This window comes from Heptranchias perlo, unplaced genomic scaffold, assembly GCF_035084215.1.
Source record: "Heptranchias perlo isolate sHepPer1 unplaced genomic scaffold, sHepPer1.hap1 HAP1_SCAFFOLD_54, whole genome shotgun sequence".
Taxonomy (NCBI): Eukaryota; Metazoa; Chordata; class Chondrichthyes; order Hexanchiformes; family Hexanchidae; genus Heptranchias; species Heptranchias perlo.
Window position 1 is genome coordinate 4,584,836 of NW_027139559.1, and position 17,487 is coordinate 4,602,322.

The window sequence follows — 17,487 nt, forward strand, 5'->3', positions numbered from 1 at the left end:
CAGTCGCCCTCTCTATCACTCACTCTACTCTCCTTCTCAACTTCATTTTCATATCCGATTAAATCCTATCATCCTGCCCTTGCATTCTGCTCACCATCCACTTGTTGCACCGATCCTATTCTCAGTGTCAGTTTGTTAAATAGTGATGCCTCTGTTGAACAGTTTAATGTTCCGACAGATCATTCAAGTCTCCACCTGTTCACCTACACTGTTCACTTCATCTACAAATCATGGAAAAGACAGAATCAAATGCCTCTTCCAGACAGATTTCACAATAATTGAGATTCCTTCTCCTGTAATTATAAAGTAAAGTGTTAGATGGTGGGATTGTTCAATTAACAAAATGCCAACATCATACTTATAATCTACAGATAAAAAGAAGGGCTCTTGATTCCAAGTGATACAGTGCAAACTGATACAACATAACCTCAAAACTTTTCATTTTACAGTGAAGTCCAGTGACAGTCCGTGAATTTATCCACAGTGAAGCGGAGGAGGAGATGTGAAAGTGTCAGCAGCAAACTCAGCTCAGTAACCAGACATCTGAAGCGGCGTCAGATACACACATAATGAAATAATATTTCACAACAGTGATAACCAATAAATACAATGTAATCCCAGTTTAACTGAAGCATATTATTGGGGAGGGAGGATATTGCACTGCCTCCATGTAACACTGAGACGCTGAGCTGTCTCATAATCAATCACTGAAAACATAGTAATGAAAAAATATTCCAGGACAGGATAGTTCTACAGCATTAAACTGTTAACAACTTCTGATGGTCTGATACCAGCTCTTTGCCCAGACACCTGATTCCAATACATTCAGTGGAGAATAACCCAGTCACAATGGTAGGGTTGGATACACAAAGGTCACTAAGGATATGATGTAACTATTACAAGACCGAACGTTTAGAATCTATGGACATACCATTACACAACATTCAGTACAGACAATTATCCAGTAACAACGCCACGGCTGGACATACAAAGGTCAATACAGATATAATGACACTCCTACACTACTGAAAGTGCAGAGAATTAACACATTCCTTCATTCAGTAGATAGAACAGAACAGGCGACTGTGTAAAACATGCAGGGAGAAAATAAATTGCTAAGTACAGCAGCAGAGTCATCAATTTACACCATTAACAGCTGAGGTAAACGGCTTACCCGGAACTCCGAAGGCTGCAAGAACAGGATAATAAATGCGTTCTATCTGTTGGATTACTGGATATCCCATTTCTGTGAGAAGCACTGACTTCTGTTGGTCTGGACACCACAACTCGGGCGGGCAATCTGAGCTGATCCATTCCAACAAGCCCTGATATAAACAGGGATTAATTCTCCAATGACAACGTTATACTCTGATGACTGCCATCATTTACAGTCTATTGAACAAACACATTACAGAGGCAGCTATGACTCCGATGTAAATAATGTGGTCGAAATATCATAAGCATCTCAAAGTCCAAGACATTAAATTAATCAGACCTCTCTCAGGAATAAAGTTAAAAGCTGTAATCACACAGGACTGATCCAACAATTATGAGAGGCTTCATTTACAGTTTTCCTCTAATTGTATTGACTATGTTCACTCCTGGCGATTCATTTATAATTTGTAGAGATTTCTCCGCAGTGTACACTGAATCCAGGGACATAAACAGACCCGTTTCACTCTGTTCCTGAAGTTTCCCAGTTAAAATATGAATTTGAGTCTCTGATACGAGGACAGTTAAAGGGCAGGTTGAGGATTGCAGCGTAGAAATGACCGTGGGTGATACCAAGGGACGGACACTGAACGTGTTAAAGGGCAGGTTGAGGATTGCAGTCTAGTAATGACTGTGGGTGATATTAGGGGACGGAAACTGAATGTTCCCCATTGACACTCCTCTCTCCGCTATTACACTGCAAATGTTTACCTTTTTATTCTACATTGGTTAACGGCTCCAGTAAAATTGTCGCCATGGAACACGGAGCTGAGCTCTGGACCCGATTTAACCTCCATCACAAAGACCCTGTGATTCCCTCAGCCGCCTCCATTCCTTCCTCGGCCCATTGCCACTAATGCCTCATCAATGTCTCTCTCCCTCCAGGCTCCATTCCTCCAATGCACTCCTGGCGGGCCACACAATCTCCACCTTCCAACCACCACCAAGTCCAGCTTGACCTCACTAACCCTCACTGGTTCACAGTTCCATACCACTCAAATTTAAAATTCGCTTACATCTCTCCATTGCCCAACCTGTCCCATCTCCACATCGACAGCAAACCGACCCGTGACCTCCTCATTCAAATTAAGGATATGGTTGCATGGAGGTAATATTACTGGACAACTAATCCGGAATCATTAGTTCAAATCCCACCGTAACAGCTGGGGAATTTAAATTCAATTAGTTAAATAAAATCCAGAATAAAAAAAAACTAGTATCAGTAATGGTGGCTCTGAAACTAGCATGAAACTACTCTTAATCACACTCTGAAATGGCCTAGCAAGACACTCAGTTGTACAATCTCGCTACACAAAGTTATCATAAGCAAAAAACCGGACAGACCACACGGCATGGAGCCACGAGGCACCGGACACGAAAAAGGCAAACCAAACCCAGTCGCCCCTGTAAAGTCCTCCTCACTAATATCAGGGGATTTGTGCGAAAATTGGGAAGAGCTATCACACAGACTAGTCAAGCAACAGCATGACATAGCCATACTCACAGAATCATACCTTTCAGCCAACGTCCCAGACTCTTCCGACACCATCCCTGGGTATGTCCTGTCCCACCGGCAAGACAGACCGACCAGGGGTGGTGGTTCAGTGATATACAGTCAGGAGGGAGTGGCCCTGGGAGTCCGTAACATTGACTCCGGACCCCATGATATCTTATGACATCAGGTCAAAAATGGGCAAGGAAACCTCCTGTTGATTACCACCGATCGCACTCCCTCAGCTCATGAATCAGCCCCCCTCCATGTTGAGCACCACCTGAAGGCAGCAGTGAGGATGGCAAGGTCACAAAATTTACGCTGGATGGGGGTCTTGAATGTCCAGGAGTGGCTCGGCAGCACCACGACTAACCGAGCTAGCCGAGCCCTGAAGGACTTAGCTGCCAGACTGGGCCTGCGGCAGGTGGTGAGTGAACCAACACGAGGGTGAAACCGACTTGACCTCGTCCTCACCAATCTACCGGACGTGGATGCATCTGTCTATGACAGTATTGGTAGGCATGACCACCGCACAGTCCTTGTGGAGACCAAGTCCCGACTTCACACTGAGGACACCTTCCGAAGTGTTGTGTGGCACTACCACCGTGCTAAATGGGATAGATTCAGGACAGATCTAGCAGCTCAAAACTGGGCATCCATAAGGCGCTGTGGGCCATCAGCAGCAGCAGAAGTTGTATTCCAGCACAATCTGTAACCTCATGGCACGGCATATCCCTCACTGAACCATTACCAACAAGCCAGGTGATCAATCCTGGTTCAATGAGGAGTGTCGAAGAGCACGCCAGGAGCAGCACCAGGCGTACCTAAAAGCGAGCTGCCAACCTGGTAAAACTACAACACATGACTACATGCAGGCGAAGCAGCGGAAGCAACATGCTATAGACAAATCGAAGCTATTCCACAACCAACGGATCAGATCAAAGCTCTGCAGTCCTGCCACATCCAGTCTTGAATGGTGGTGGACAATCAAACAACTAACGGGAGGAGGAGACGTTGTAAACGAGCCGCGCCTCTGATCAAACTCTTCCAGTACAGCTACAATACTGTCATCTTGCCGACAATGTGGAATATTGCCCAGGTGTGTCCTGCAGACAAAAATCAGGACAAATCCAATCGACCCAATTACCGTCCCATCAGACTGCACTCAATCATCAGCACAGTGATGGAAGGTGTCGTCGACCGTGCTGTCAAGCGACACTTATTCACCCATAACCTGCTCACCGATGCTCAGATTGGGTTCCGCCAACCATTCGGCTCCAGACCTTAGCATTGGTCCAAACATGGACACAAAAGCTGAATTCCAGAGGTGAGGTGAGAGTGACTGCCCTTGACCTCAAGGTAGCATTTTACCGAATGTAGCACCAAGGAGCCCGAGAAAAATTGAAGTCAATGGGAATCAGGGGGGAAACTCTCTATTGGCTGGAGTCATACCTTGCACAAAGGAAGATGGTAGTCGTTGTTGGAGGCCGGTCGGCTCAGCACCAGGACATTGCTGCAGGTGTTCCTCAGGGCAGTGCCCGAGGCCCAACCATCTTCAGCTGCTTCATCAATGACCTTCCCTCCATCATAAGGTCAGAAATTGCAAACGACGCCCACATCCCATGAATGAATAAAAAACAAATATGGAGTTTCAGAATGCGTTTGTTAAAGTACCACATGATAGACTTGTCAGCAAAATTAAAGCCCATGGCATTACAGGGACAGTGGCAGTGTGGATTCAAAATTTCCTGAGGGAGAGAAAGCAGAGAACAGTGGTGGACGGTTGATGAACAGACTCGAGGGAAGTATACAGTGGTGCTCCCCGGTGGTCAGTATTGAGGCCACTGCTCTTTTTGATATATATTAACGACTTGGACTCGGGTATAGAGGGTATAATTTCAAAGATTGCACGTAAAACGAAACTCAGAATTGTAGTAAGCAATATGGAGAGTAGTAACAGACTTCAGGAGGACATAGACAGACTGGTGAAATAAGCAGACCCATGGCAGATGAAATTTAACGCAGAGAATTGTGAAGTGATGCATTTTGTTCGGAAGAATGAGGAGAGCCAATATAAACTAACTGGTACAATTTTAAAAGTAGTGAAATAACAGAGAGACCTGCGGGTGTGCATTCACATCTGTTTGAAGTTGGCAGGATAAGTTCAGAAGCCTGTTAAAAAAGCATATGGGATCCCGGGCTTTATTAATAGAGGGAAGGAAGTTATGCCAAACCAAAGAAAAATACTGGTTAGGCCTCAGCTGGAGTATTGTGTCCAATTCTTGGGCACCAAACTTTAGGAAGGATGTCAAGATCTTGGAGACGGTGCAGAAGAGATTTACTACAATGGTTCCAGGGATGAAGGATTTCAGTTATGTGGAGAGACTGGAGAAGCTGGAGTTGTTCTCCTTGGAACAAAGAACATTAAGAGGAAATTTTATAGAGGTGTGAAAAATCATGAACGGTTTTGACATAGTAAAAATGGATAAACGATTGTCAGCGGTCGACGGGTCGGTTACCAGAGGGCACAAACTTAAGGAGATCGGCAACAATGCCAGAGGCAACATGAGGAAACATTCTGTTACGCAGCGAGCTGTAATGTTCTGTAAAGCACTGCCTGAAATGGTGGTCATGATGTGGAGATGCCGGTGGAGATGCCGGTGGAGATGTGGAGATGCCAGTGATGGAATGGGGTTGACAATTGTCAACAATTTTATAACACCAAGTTATAGTCCAGCAATTTTATTTTAAATTCACAAGCTTTCGGAGGCTTCCTCCTTCATCAGGTGAACGATGTCGACATCGTTCACCTGAGGAAGGAGGAAGCCTCCGAAAGCTTGTGAATTTAAAATAAAATTGCTGGACTATAACTTGGTGTTGTAAAATTGTTTACAATTGAAATGGTGGTGGAAGCTGATTCAAAGGTAATTTCCAAAAAGCGAATTGGATAAATACTTGAAGGGAAAAATTTACGCGGCTATCGGGAAAGAGCCGGGCAATGCAACTAATTGGATAGCTCTTTCAAAGAGCTGGCACATTCACGATGGGGCGAATAGCCTCATCCTGTGCTGTATCTGCTATAATACTATGGTACCTCAGGACGTCGCAATACACTTTACTGTCAATGAAGTACAATTTGTAGCCTAGTCACTGTGGCAATGTAGGAAACACGGCAGCCAATGTTGACACAGCAATCTCCCACAAACAGCAATGAGATAACTTACCAGAAAATCGGTTTTAGTAATGTTGTTTGAGGGATAAATATTGACAATTCACCGCGGACCCTTGCTCTTTTTCGAATAGTGCCGTGGGATCTTTCACATCTACCTGAGAGAGCAGATGGAGCCGCGGATTAACACATCGTATGAAAGTCGGCACCTCCAACAGTAAAGCGCTGCCTCATTACTGACCCTCTGACAGAGTTAGGGAGGGGCGAGGCCCTGGTGGATTAATTTGAAATAAAACAATAAAATTGAACAGCATGCTCAGGAGACTGGAATCCAATGCAGGTCAGTAAAGGCTTGCATAATTGGTGATCGACTCACCAATCAAAAAGCCAGGGGTGGTGATGGAAACCGTGGCAAGAATGTGGAGATTGTGGGGCCAAAGGTCATGACGTCCCAATTTTCAACTGGAGGAAGTTGTGGCTCGTCCAAAACAGAACGCCGGTGTGGGCATCGCTGGCAAGGCAAGCATTTATTACCCATCCCTAATTGCCCTTTCAAGGTGGTGGTGAGCCGCCTTTTTGAACTGCGGCAGTCCGTGTGGTGATGGTTCTCCCACAGTGCTGTTAAGAAGGGAGTTCCAGGATTTGGACCCAGCGACGATGAAGGAACGGCGATATATTTCCAAGTCGGGATAGTGTGTGACAAAGAGGGGAACGTGCAGTGGTGTTGTTCCCATGAGCCTGCTGCTCTTGACCTTCGAAGTGGTGGTGGTCGCGGTTTTGGGAGTTACTGTTGAAGAAGCCTTGGCGAGTTGCTGCAGGGCATCCTGTAGATGGTAAAGACTGCAGCAACGGTGTACTGGTAGTGAAGGGATTGAATGTTTAAGCTGGTGGATGGGGTTCCAATCAAGCGGGCTACTTTGTCCTGGATGGTGTCGAGCTTCTTAAGTGTTGTTGGAGCTAAACTCATCCAGGCAAGTGGACAATAATCCATCACACATCTGACTTGTGCCTTGTCGATGGTGGAAAGGCTTTGGGCAGCCAGGAGGTGAGTACTCGCCGCAGAATACCCAGCCTCTGACCTGCTCTTACCGCCACCCTGTTTATGTGGCTGGTCCAGTTTTGTTTCTGCTCAGTGGTGACCCCCAGGATGTTGATGGCGGGGAATTCGGTGATGGTAATGCCGCTGAATGTCAAGGGGAGGTGGTTAAACTCTTTATTTTTGGAGATGGCCATTGCGTTGCACTTGTCCGGCGTGAATGTTACTTGCCACATATCAGCCCAAGCCTGGATTCAGGGCATGGATTGCCTCATTATCTGAGGGGTGGCGAATGGAACTGAACACTGTGCAATCATCAGTGAACATCACCACTTCTGAAATTATGAAGGAGGGAAGTTCATTGATGAAGCAGCTGAAGATGGTTGGGCCTAGGACACTGCCCTGAGGAACTCCTGCAGCAATGTCCTGGGGCTGAGATGATTGGCCTCCAACAACCACTACCATCTTCCTTTGTGCCAGGTATGACTCCAACCACTGGAGAGGTTTCCCCCTGATTCCCATTGACTACAATTTCACTCGGGCTCCTTGGTGCCACACTCGGTCAAATGCTGCCTTGATAAACACAACTGCAACCGCATGACCCTCATCAAACCTTTCCGTTACTTTATCAAAGAACTCAATCAAGTTCGTAAACACAATTTTCCTTGAACAAATCCGCGCTGACTTTCATTTATTGGCCCAGACATTTCCAAGTCCCAATTAGTTTTCTCCCGGATTATTTCCTCTTAAATTTCACCACCACCGACGTTCGGCTGACTGGCCTGTAATTTTGGATTCATCCCTCTCCTATTTTTTTGAACAAGGTTGCAACATTTGCAATCCTCCCGGACTCTGGCACCATCCCCATAATCTAAGGAGGATTTGGGAAATTGCAGCCAGAGCCTCCGCAATTTTCATTCCAACTTCCCTCAGTCACCAAGGATGCATCCCATCCGGAGCGGATGACATTTCTACTTTGAGTCCTGCCAATCTTTTAAGTACATCCTCTTTATCTATTTTCATCCTTTCCAAAATCGCTATTACCGTCTCCTTTAAAGCTCGAATGGCAGCATCCTCTTCTGAAGTGAAGACGGATGTGAAGTATTTATTCAGTACCTGAGCCATGCCCTCTGCCTTCATAATAGGATCTCCTTTTATGTCCCTAATCGGACCAACGCTTCCTTTGACTACCCTTTTACTATTTATATGTACAAAAAGACTTTGGATTCCCCTTTATTTTAGCGTTAATGGATTCTCATACGCACTCTTATGCCCCTTTTTTAGGTCTCCTCTGTATTTTTTCTTTTCAGCCTGGTTCTGTACAGTATTATGAAGCTTAAATTCGTCATGAGCCTCCGCTTTCTTTTTCATTTTAATCTCTAAATATTTAATCATCCAGGGAGTTCTAGCTTTGGATGTTCTTCCATTCCCCCTCGTAGGGATGTGTCTATTCTATACCCGAACCAACTCCTCCTTGAAAGCTTTCCATTGTTCAATTACAGTTTTGCCTACAAATTTCGTTTCTAATCCACCTGGGCAAGATTTCCATTACACTAACTGAAATTGACCCTCCTCCAGTTAATCATTTTCACATTTGAATGTACCTTGTCCTGTCCCTTAATTATTCTAAACTTAATGATATTATGATCCCCGACTGAAACATACTCTACCTATCCCACCTCATTCCCCAGAATTAGATCTAGGACTGTTTCCATCCTCTTTGGGCTTGTAACACACTGTTCCAGAAAGTTCTCTTGAACACATTTCAGGAATTCCTCCCCCTCTTTGCCCTTGTCTGGAAAGACAATCTATAAATGCAAATCCTTACCTTCTTTCAGACCTTCCAGAAAACTCATCTCTTGCTTCAAGCTTTTGCCATCCCTCCTAATATCTCCTTCTTTAGCCGGGGATCCATTTTGTATCTAATGATATCTCACTGAGTCGTCTTAGGTTAATTATCTATGTTAAAGGCGCTATATAAATGCAAGTTATTAGCAAGTATGTTTTGTCATCCTCCACTCACTTTATCCCTCCATTGGTGGCCATTCTTTCATACATCTAAATTCTACTCTTGATAACCAACCGTATCATCTCCTTCTCTCCATTTATATCTCCTCCTTTTACACCCTCCTTAAACCCGATCGTTTTCCCTCACTCCTCTGTGAATCCCCTTGGGAATGTTTATTATACAAAAGGCGGTCTATGAATGCAAGTTGTTGCTGATTTTCATTGGAATGTGTTCATTTATTGTCCATTTTAGGAGCAGAACTAATTTCTACGCTGATATTCTTGTACCAGAAATTGATTTTATATGATTGACGGATTTGTTGAGATAAATTAACACTGGAAACTACTCGTGGGCATCGTTTCGTTCGAACAGCATAACTTTTTAATCTACAGACATCCCACTGAATTAGGTTTGCAAAGCAATGAATCAGCCTTCAGGGAGTCCTTTATCTAAGAGGAGAGCAGCAACATTGACTAAGATGAAACTTTATTCGATATTTGGCTTTTTTTCTCTGGCAAGAGTCCGTTTTACTGCTCTCTGCGGATGATGACCAAGATGAAGCTGTTATTAATTATTCTCTATGGTTAAAGCCCGTAGTTCCAGAGTATTGTGTGCAGTTTTGGTGCCCAATTACAGAAACAAAATGAAAGCCATCGTGGACACAATGTAGAATGACTCGAATGAGGCCAGGGAAGGGAAATCGACTATGAAAGAGTTGAAATACTGGGATTATTTCCACGGGAACTGAGAAGAGGAGACTCCCATTATGAAGGTGTCTGATAGAGTCATTGAGAATTACTGTATCCTCTGATTTATAGGATCAGTGAGAATTTCAGCTCATCGTTAAAGTGTTAAATGTAAATTCTTCACGCAGCGGTTTTTTGGAGCATGGAATGTTTTACGACGGGGAATGGAACAAACAGAAAAGATGCAATTGCATCTTTAACCACTACATCGTTTAAGAGCAAATGGAATAAATATTTTAAATTGACAACAATTAAGGGCATTTGGAAGAAAGTGGACCGTGGCATAAGTTTTGAATTGCTGTAACCCAGTGATGTAGACATGGTCCCCGTAATAATCTGCACTGGATAGTCGTGTTTCTGCATTGTACACTATTTCACACTACACCAGTATATCCCAGGGATGTAACAATATGCTGATAATCTGAACTTGATATTCGTGTTTCTAAATTGTCCAATGTCGGACGCTATGATGGCATAAACCAGGGATGTAACAATACAAAGATTTTACATAGATTCTGCATAGAATTTACAACACAGAAACCCCACCTCATCTAACCCAATCAGCATGTGGCAGTTACTCCCAGCGAGTAGTTCTGATATGGAATGCTGCCTGAACGGATGGTGGAAGCAGATTCAAGCGTGGCTTCCAAAAAGGAATTGGATAAGGGAATAAAATGGAAGAGCATGACAATCAGACCAACTGGTTTGCTCTTACAAAGAGCCGGCACCGGCTCGGTGGGGGCATGGCTTCCTTCCGTGTTCTAACCATTCTATGATTCTATGATTCTGTATATTTATCTAGCTTCTCCTGAAATGCATCTATTCTATTCGCCTCAACCACTCCATGTGGTGGCAGGTTCCACATTCTATCCACTCTCTGTGTAAAAAAGTTTCTCTTGAATTCCTTATTCGATTGATTAGTGGCAATTTTATATTGATGAACCCAAGGTTTGGATTCACCACAAGTGGAAGCATCTGCTTTGCATTCACCGTATCAAAACTCTTCATAATTGTAATGACCTCTATTGGGTCACCTCTTTTCTCGGGAAAAAAAGTCCCAGTCTGTTGAGTCTTTCCTGATAGTTATAAACCCTCCGTTCTGGTCTCATTCTTATGAATCTTTTTTGGACCTTCTCCATTGCCTCTATATGCTTTTTATAATATGGAGACCAGAACTATGCACAGGCTTGAAACGTTTGTCACTAAATTGTGCTGTGTGGCGCCCATTGTTTACATGATTCCAGCGTCATTATCTGCGCCTGCGCTAACTGCTATACCAAGATGGTGCCTGGTGCACGTCAGACAGGAAACGTGCGTGTACATCCAAGACGCCACCTTGGATGAAACAGAGGCTGTGTAGCGCCGAAACAACGGGCTGGTTGACATTGCCACTTGCTGCCTCTTGATATGCGCCACCGTGTCCTGCAAAAAACGGGACGTGTGTTTGGTTGATGTGCCTCTAATGGTTGAATAGCAGCCAGTGTGTGTGGCCTGTGAGTTGTGGATGGGCAGCTTGAAACAATGGTAATGTGTAAGGGTTAGAGGAAGCATTTGATTGGAAGGGTTGAATACTGATGGACAGAGTTTGTTGGTATGTGGGGGTTAGGAGGATGAATTGCGTGGTGCAGTTGGTATGAGTCGCCACTTCACAGTTGACCTCACTCACCTTGACCACTCATGTCAAAGCATTGAACTTCTTCCTGCACTGCATCCATGTCCGTGATGCTGGTTCCCCCTTATCAGGTGATGTTAATGATTTTATTTGACTATATGACCAACAGTAGAGAGTTCAAAGACTTCATGAAGTGATAAGGATCATAAAATGTCAGTGACTATAGTAAATACAATGCAACCATTCATCCACGTTGATCCAGAAAGCAAGCAGATATTTTACACAGCACGTAGCACAAAAGGACACATTTTGTATTGCATAATCCGAACTGCTAAACATTTTACACAATTAATGTTTAACTTTTAAACATTTCAAGAGCTATAAATTGTTTAAAGCTATATACTTAAAACTAAAAAAGCCACTTTGACCTCAACCCCACCCCATTAATAGTCATATTATCTAATTTTATACAGGAATAGCCTTTTTTTAATAGGGAAATACTGAAAACTAAAATTTCGTAAATCTGTATCCATATAAATGAATTACCTACATGATAAGTTCCCAATTATTTTTGCTGAACAACCTATGGATTTTCATGTCCCGCGTGCTCCCCCACCCCGCTAAGATGCAGTCTTTTTGCATAATTAATATTGCTGCAGATATGGCTGCTAACCAGAATACGTAAACAGTTTTGCCACTTTAACTGTTTGATTTCTGCTCCCTTGCATTTTTGGGTTTTAATATAAAGTCCATCCATATCATTAGCACTCATAGGTCAGGAAATTCCTCGGATCTGCTCATGCTTCACGGATGACCAACAGCTTGGTACAATAGGTGGATTTTAATGAGGAAAGGGAGATGGAAAATCAAAGAGGTTCAGGAATGGAATTTCAGAGCGTGGTGCTTGGTAGCTGAAGGATTGACCACCGATGGTGGGACGAAAGGAAGGGATGATTAACAAGAACCCAGATTTGGAGGGGGGATTGCAGGACTGGACAAGGATACAGAGATAGTGAGAACCACAGGCAAAGCCTGGGCTTGAAGGGAAAAAAAAATCAGAACTAATGGTCCGGAAATTGCTTTCAAAATAACATTGAGCCCAACAGCGCGACTGCACATGCGCAGGAAAACTCGGAAATCCGGAACTTGCTATTCCTGGTTCGCCAGCGATCTGAAAGTATCACCTTAAAGGGACATTCATGGATGCAATCAATAGAATCAATGGACCAGCGCTAACTTGCTCTCCTGCCCAACTAGAACCTAACTAGTATCGCCACAAAGCAGGTACACTCAACTATATCATGTCTAAACTAAGTTTTACCAGCATGGTAAGTCTTAATGACTGCCAAACAAACACTCTGGCACCAAAAAATTAAATTTTAAAATGGCAATTTTAAAAGTTGTTGGACATCTTTATTTAAAAAAAATAATTAAAAAAAACTTTTTCTTTGTCTCTATTATCTCTGTCTTTTTCAACATTTCTTGCCCTCCCTTTATTTTACTGCCTCTAACTGTTTGTACAATGACTTTACTGTTGCAGCTTTCACTTCCAGGTTTTGAGTCGTTGCAATTTTCACTGACTCATCACGGCTTGTTAATAATGCTGCAATCTGATTGGTCAAGCGGAGAGTGATTTCCTCAAGTCGCTCGCATGGTTCCCAGCTTCGCTGGAGTTATCGCTGGACTCTTTTCAGGTTTGCATGAGAGGAAGTTCCCGCAGTAAAGACCGCGGTAAGTTTGTGAGTGAGTAAAAACCGAAAGAGCGGCAAATGGCATTCGTTCAGAGCTCGGAGCAAATTCCGGCCCATTATTTCAGTGAGCGAGTTGTCAATCGATGAGACAGACTCCCTCGGGAGACGGTGAAAGCTATTAGAATTGATTCATTCAAAAGTAAATTAGATCGATTTCTTTCAGAAAATATATTGTGGGATACAATACATGAGTAATTTCAGTCATGACATGTGTCAAGTGCAACATACTTGGAAGGTAAAAGGTGACTTTGGATCTGTGGTTCCAAAAGCTCTCCGCCATCCGGGTTTTTCTCGTCTCATTTCTGGGTCTGTTGCAGACCAATTGATGGAGATTGATTGCTGTGATTGGGCAACAACTTCATTATCTTTGTATCATGCAACTACCAGGATTGTAAAAGGTGAACCAGATGGATGTTTGTCTTTCTCCACCGAGCAATTCCTGTGATGAAGTATGTGCAAACTGTATGGAATGTCAGTTGAGAAAGACCCACCACAGCTGCTTCTGCCACAAGCGCAACAAATCTAATTACAACGTATTACCAAGCAGCCATTGACAAAATGCCAGCATGGATCTGGTCAATGTAGACTTTCATGTCAGTGACTCTGTTGCTGAAATATTGGAAGACTTGGGTTTTCAGAAGGCTTTCGATAAGGTCCCAAACAGGAGGTTGGTGAACAAAGTTAGATCACATGGAATTGGGAGGGGTAATATACTGGCATGGATTGAGAAGTGGTTAACTACACTTGTGTTTACCTCCCTCCCTCCTCCTCCAATCAAAAAAAAGGTGGCACTGTGAGGAGGGCAAGCAAGTTGACCAGGAGGAGGATCGAGCTACTGCAGCTGCAGGAGGCACAAAGTCACAGCCAATAGGTAAGTGATTGGCTGGTGACGAGTAAGTAGTTTTTCTTTCCTTTTTCTTTCTTGACATTGTAGTTGTTGTTAAGCAAACTTAAGGTTTAAGTCATGGCAGGAGATCCCAGACCCGTGTCATGTTCCTCTTGTGGGATGTGGGAATTCAGGGATCCTTCCTGTGCCCCTGGTTCCTTCACCTGCGGGAAGTGTGTCCAGCTGCAGCTACTGTTTGACCGCTTGACGGCTCTGGAGCTGCGGATGGACACACTTTCGGGCATCCGCGATGCTGAGAAAGTCGTGGATAGCACGTTCAGTGAGTTGGTCACACCGGAAATAAAAATTACTGAGGGAGATAGTGAATGGGTGACCAACAGACAGAGGAAGAGTAGGAAGGCAGTGCAGGGATCCCCTGCGGTCATCTCCCTCCAAAACAGGTATACTGTTTTGGATACTGTTGGGGGAGATGGCTCACCAGGGGAAGGTGACAGCGGCAAGGTTCATGGCGCCGTGGCTGGCTCTGCTACACAGGAGGGCATGAGAAAGAGTGGAAGAGCTATAGTGATAGGGGACTCGATTGTAAGGGGAATAGACAGGCGTTTCTGCGGACGCAACCGAGACTCCAGGATGGTATGTTGCCTCCCTGGTGCAAGGGTCAGGGATGTCTCGGAGCGGCTGCAGGACATTCTGGAGGGGGAGGGTGAACAGCCAGTTGTCGTGGTGCATATAGGTACCAACGATATAGGTAAAAAAACGGGATGAGGTCCTACAAGCTGAATTTAGGGAGTTAGGAGTTAAACTAAAGAGTAGGACCTCAAAGGTAGTAATCTCAGGATTGCGACCAGTGCCACGGGCTAGTCAGAGTAGCAATGACAGGATAGCTAGGATGAATACGTGGCTTGAGAGATGGTGCAAGAGGGAGGGATTCAAATTCCTGGGCCATTGGAACCGGTTCAGGAGGAGGTGGGACCAGTACAAATTGGACGGTCTGCATCTGGGCAGGATTGGAACCAATGTCCTTGGGGGGGGTGTTTGCTAGCGCTGTTTGGGAAGGTTTAAACTAATGTGGCAGGAGGATGGGAACCGATGCAGGAAGTCAGTGGCAAGTAAAGTGGTGACAGAAACAAAAGGCAGTAAGGGAGAGTGTACAGAACATGACCGGACAGATGGTCTGAGAAAGCAGGGCAAAGACCAAGGGAAGTCTAGATTAAACTGCATTTATTTCAATGCAAGAATTCTGATGGGCAAGGCAGATGAACTCAGGGCATGGATGGGTACATGGGAGGGTGATGTTAGAGCTATTACTGAAACATAGCTAAGGGAGGGGCAGGACTGGCAGCTCAATGTTCCAGGTACAGATGCTATCGGAAAGATAGAGCAGAAGGTAAGAGAGGAGGGGGAGTTGCGTTCTTGATTAGGGAGAACATCACAGCGGTAGTGAGAGGGGATATATCCGAGGGTTCGCCCACTGAGTCTATATGGGTAGAACTGAAAAATAAGAATGGAGAGATCACTTTGATAGGATTGTACTACAGACCCCCACATAGTCAACGGGAAATTGAGGAGCAAATTTGTAAGGAGATTACAGGCACCTGCAAGAAAAATAGGGTGGTAATAGTAGGGGACTTTAACTTTCCCAACATTGACTGGGACAGCCATAGCATTAGGGGCTTTGATGGAGAGAAATTTGTTGAGTGTATTCAGGAGGAATTTCTCATTCAGTATGTGGATGGACCTACTGGAGAGTATGCAAAACTTGACCTCCTCTTGGGAAATAATGAAGGGCAGGTGACAGAAGTATTAGTGAGGGATCACTTTGGGACCAGTGATCATAATTCCATTAGTTTTAAGATAGCGATGGAGAAAGATAGGTCTAGCCCAAAAGTTAAAATTCTAAATTGGGGAAAGGCCAATTTTGATGGTATTAGACAGGAACTTTCAGAAGTTGATTTGGAGAGTCTGTTGGCAGGCAAAGGGACGTCTGGTAAGTGGGAGGCTTTCAAAAGTGTGTTATCCAGGGTTCAGGGTAAGCTCATTCCTTATAAAGTGAAGGGCAAGGCTGGTAGAAGTAGGGAACCTCGGATGACTCGGGAGATTGAGGCCCTATTCAAAAAATAGAAGGAGGCATATGACATGCATAGGCAGCTGGGATCAAGTGGATCCCTTGAAGAGTATAGCGATTGCCGGAGTGGAGTTAAGAGAGAAATCAGGAGGGCAAAAAGGGGACATGCGATTAATTTGGCAGATCAGGCAAAGGAGAATCCAAAGAGCTTCTACAAATACATAAAGGGCAAAAGAGTAACTCGGGAGAGAGTAGGGCCTCTTTAGGAACAACAAGGTCATCTATATGCGGAACCACAAGAGATGGGTGAGATCCTGAATGAATATTTCACATCGGTATTTACGGTTGAGAAAGGCATGGATGTTCGGCAACTTGGGGAAATAAATAGTGATGTCTTGAGGAGTGTACATATTACAGAGAGGGAGGTGCTGGAAGTCTTAACGCGCATCAAGGTAGATAAATCTCCGGGAACTGATGAAATGTATCCCAGGACGTTATGGGAGGTTAGGGAGAAAATTGCGGGTACCCTAGCAGAGATATTTGAATTATCGACAGCTGCAGGTGAGGTGCCTGAAGATTGGAGTGTAGCAAATGTTGTGCCTTTGTTTCAGAATGGCGACAGTGAAAAGCCTGGGAACTACAGACCGGTGAGCCTGACATCTGTAGTGGGTAAGTTGTTTGAGGGTATTCTGAGGGACAGGATCTACAGGCATTTGGAGAGGCAGGGACTGATTATGAACAGTCAGCAAGGTTTTGTGAGAGGAAAATCATGTCTCACGAATTTGATTGAGTTTTTTGAAGGGGTAACCAAGAAGATAGATGAGGGCTGTGCAGCAGACGTGGTCCACATGGACTTCAGCAAAGCCGTTGACAAGGTACCGCATGGTAGGTTGTTACATAAGGTTAAATCTCAAGGGATCCAAGGTGAGGTCGCCAATTGGATACAAAATTGGCTTGACGACAGAAGACAGAGGGTGGTTGTAGAGGGTTGTTTTTCAAACTGGAGGTCTGTGTTCAGCGGTGTGCCTCAGGGATCGGTGCTGGGTCCGCTGTTATTTGTTATTTATATTAATGATTTGGATGAGAATTTAGGAGGCATGGTTAGTAAGTTTGCAGATGACACCAAGATTGGTGGCATTGTGGACAGTGAAGAAGGTTATCTAGGATTGCAACGGGATCTTGATAAATTGGGCAGATGAATGGCAGATAGAGTTTAATTTAGATAAATGTGAGGTGATGCATTTTGGTGGATCGAATCGGGCCAGGACCTACTCCGGTAATGGTAGGGCGTTGGGGAGAGTTATAGAACAAAGAGATCTAGGAGTACAGGTTCATAGCTCCTTGAAAGTGGAGTTACAGGTGGATAGGGTGGTGAAGAAGGCATTCGGCATGCTTGGTTTCATTTGTCAGAACATTGAATACAGGAGTTGGAATGTCTTGGTGAAGTTGTGCAAGACATTAGTAAGGCCACACTTGGAATACTGTGTACAGTTCTGGTCACCCTATTATAGATAGGATATTATTAAACTAGAAAGAGTGCTACCGGGAC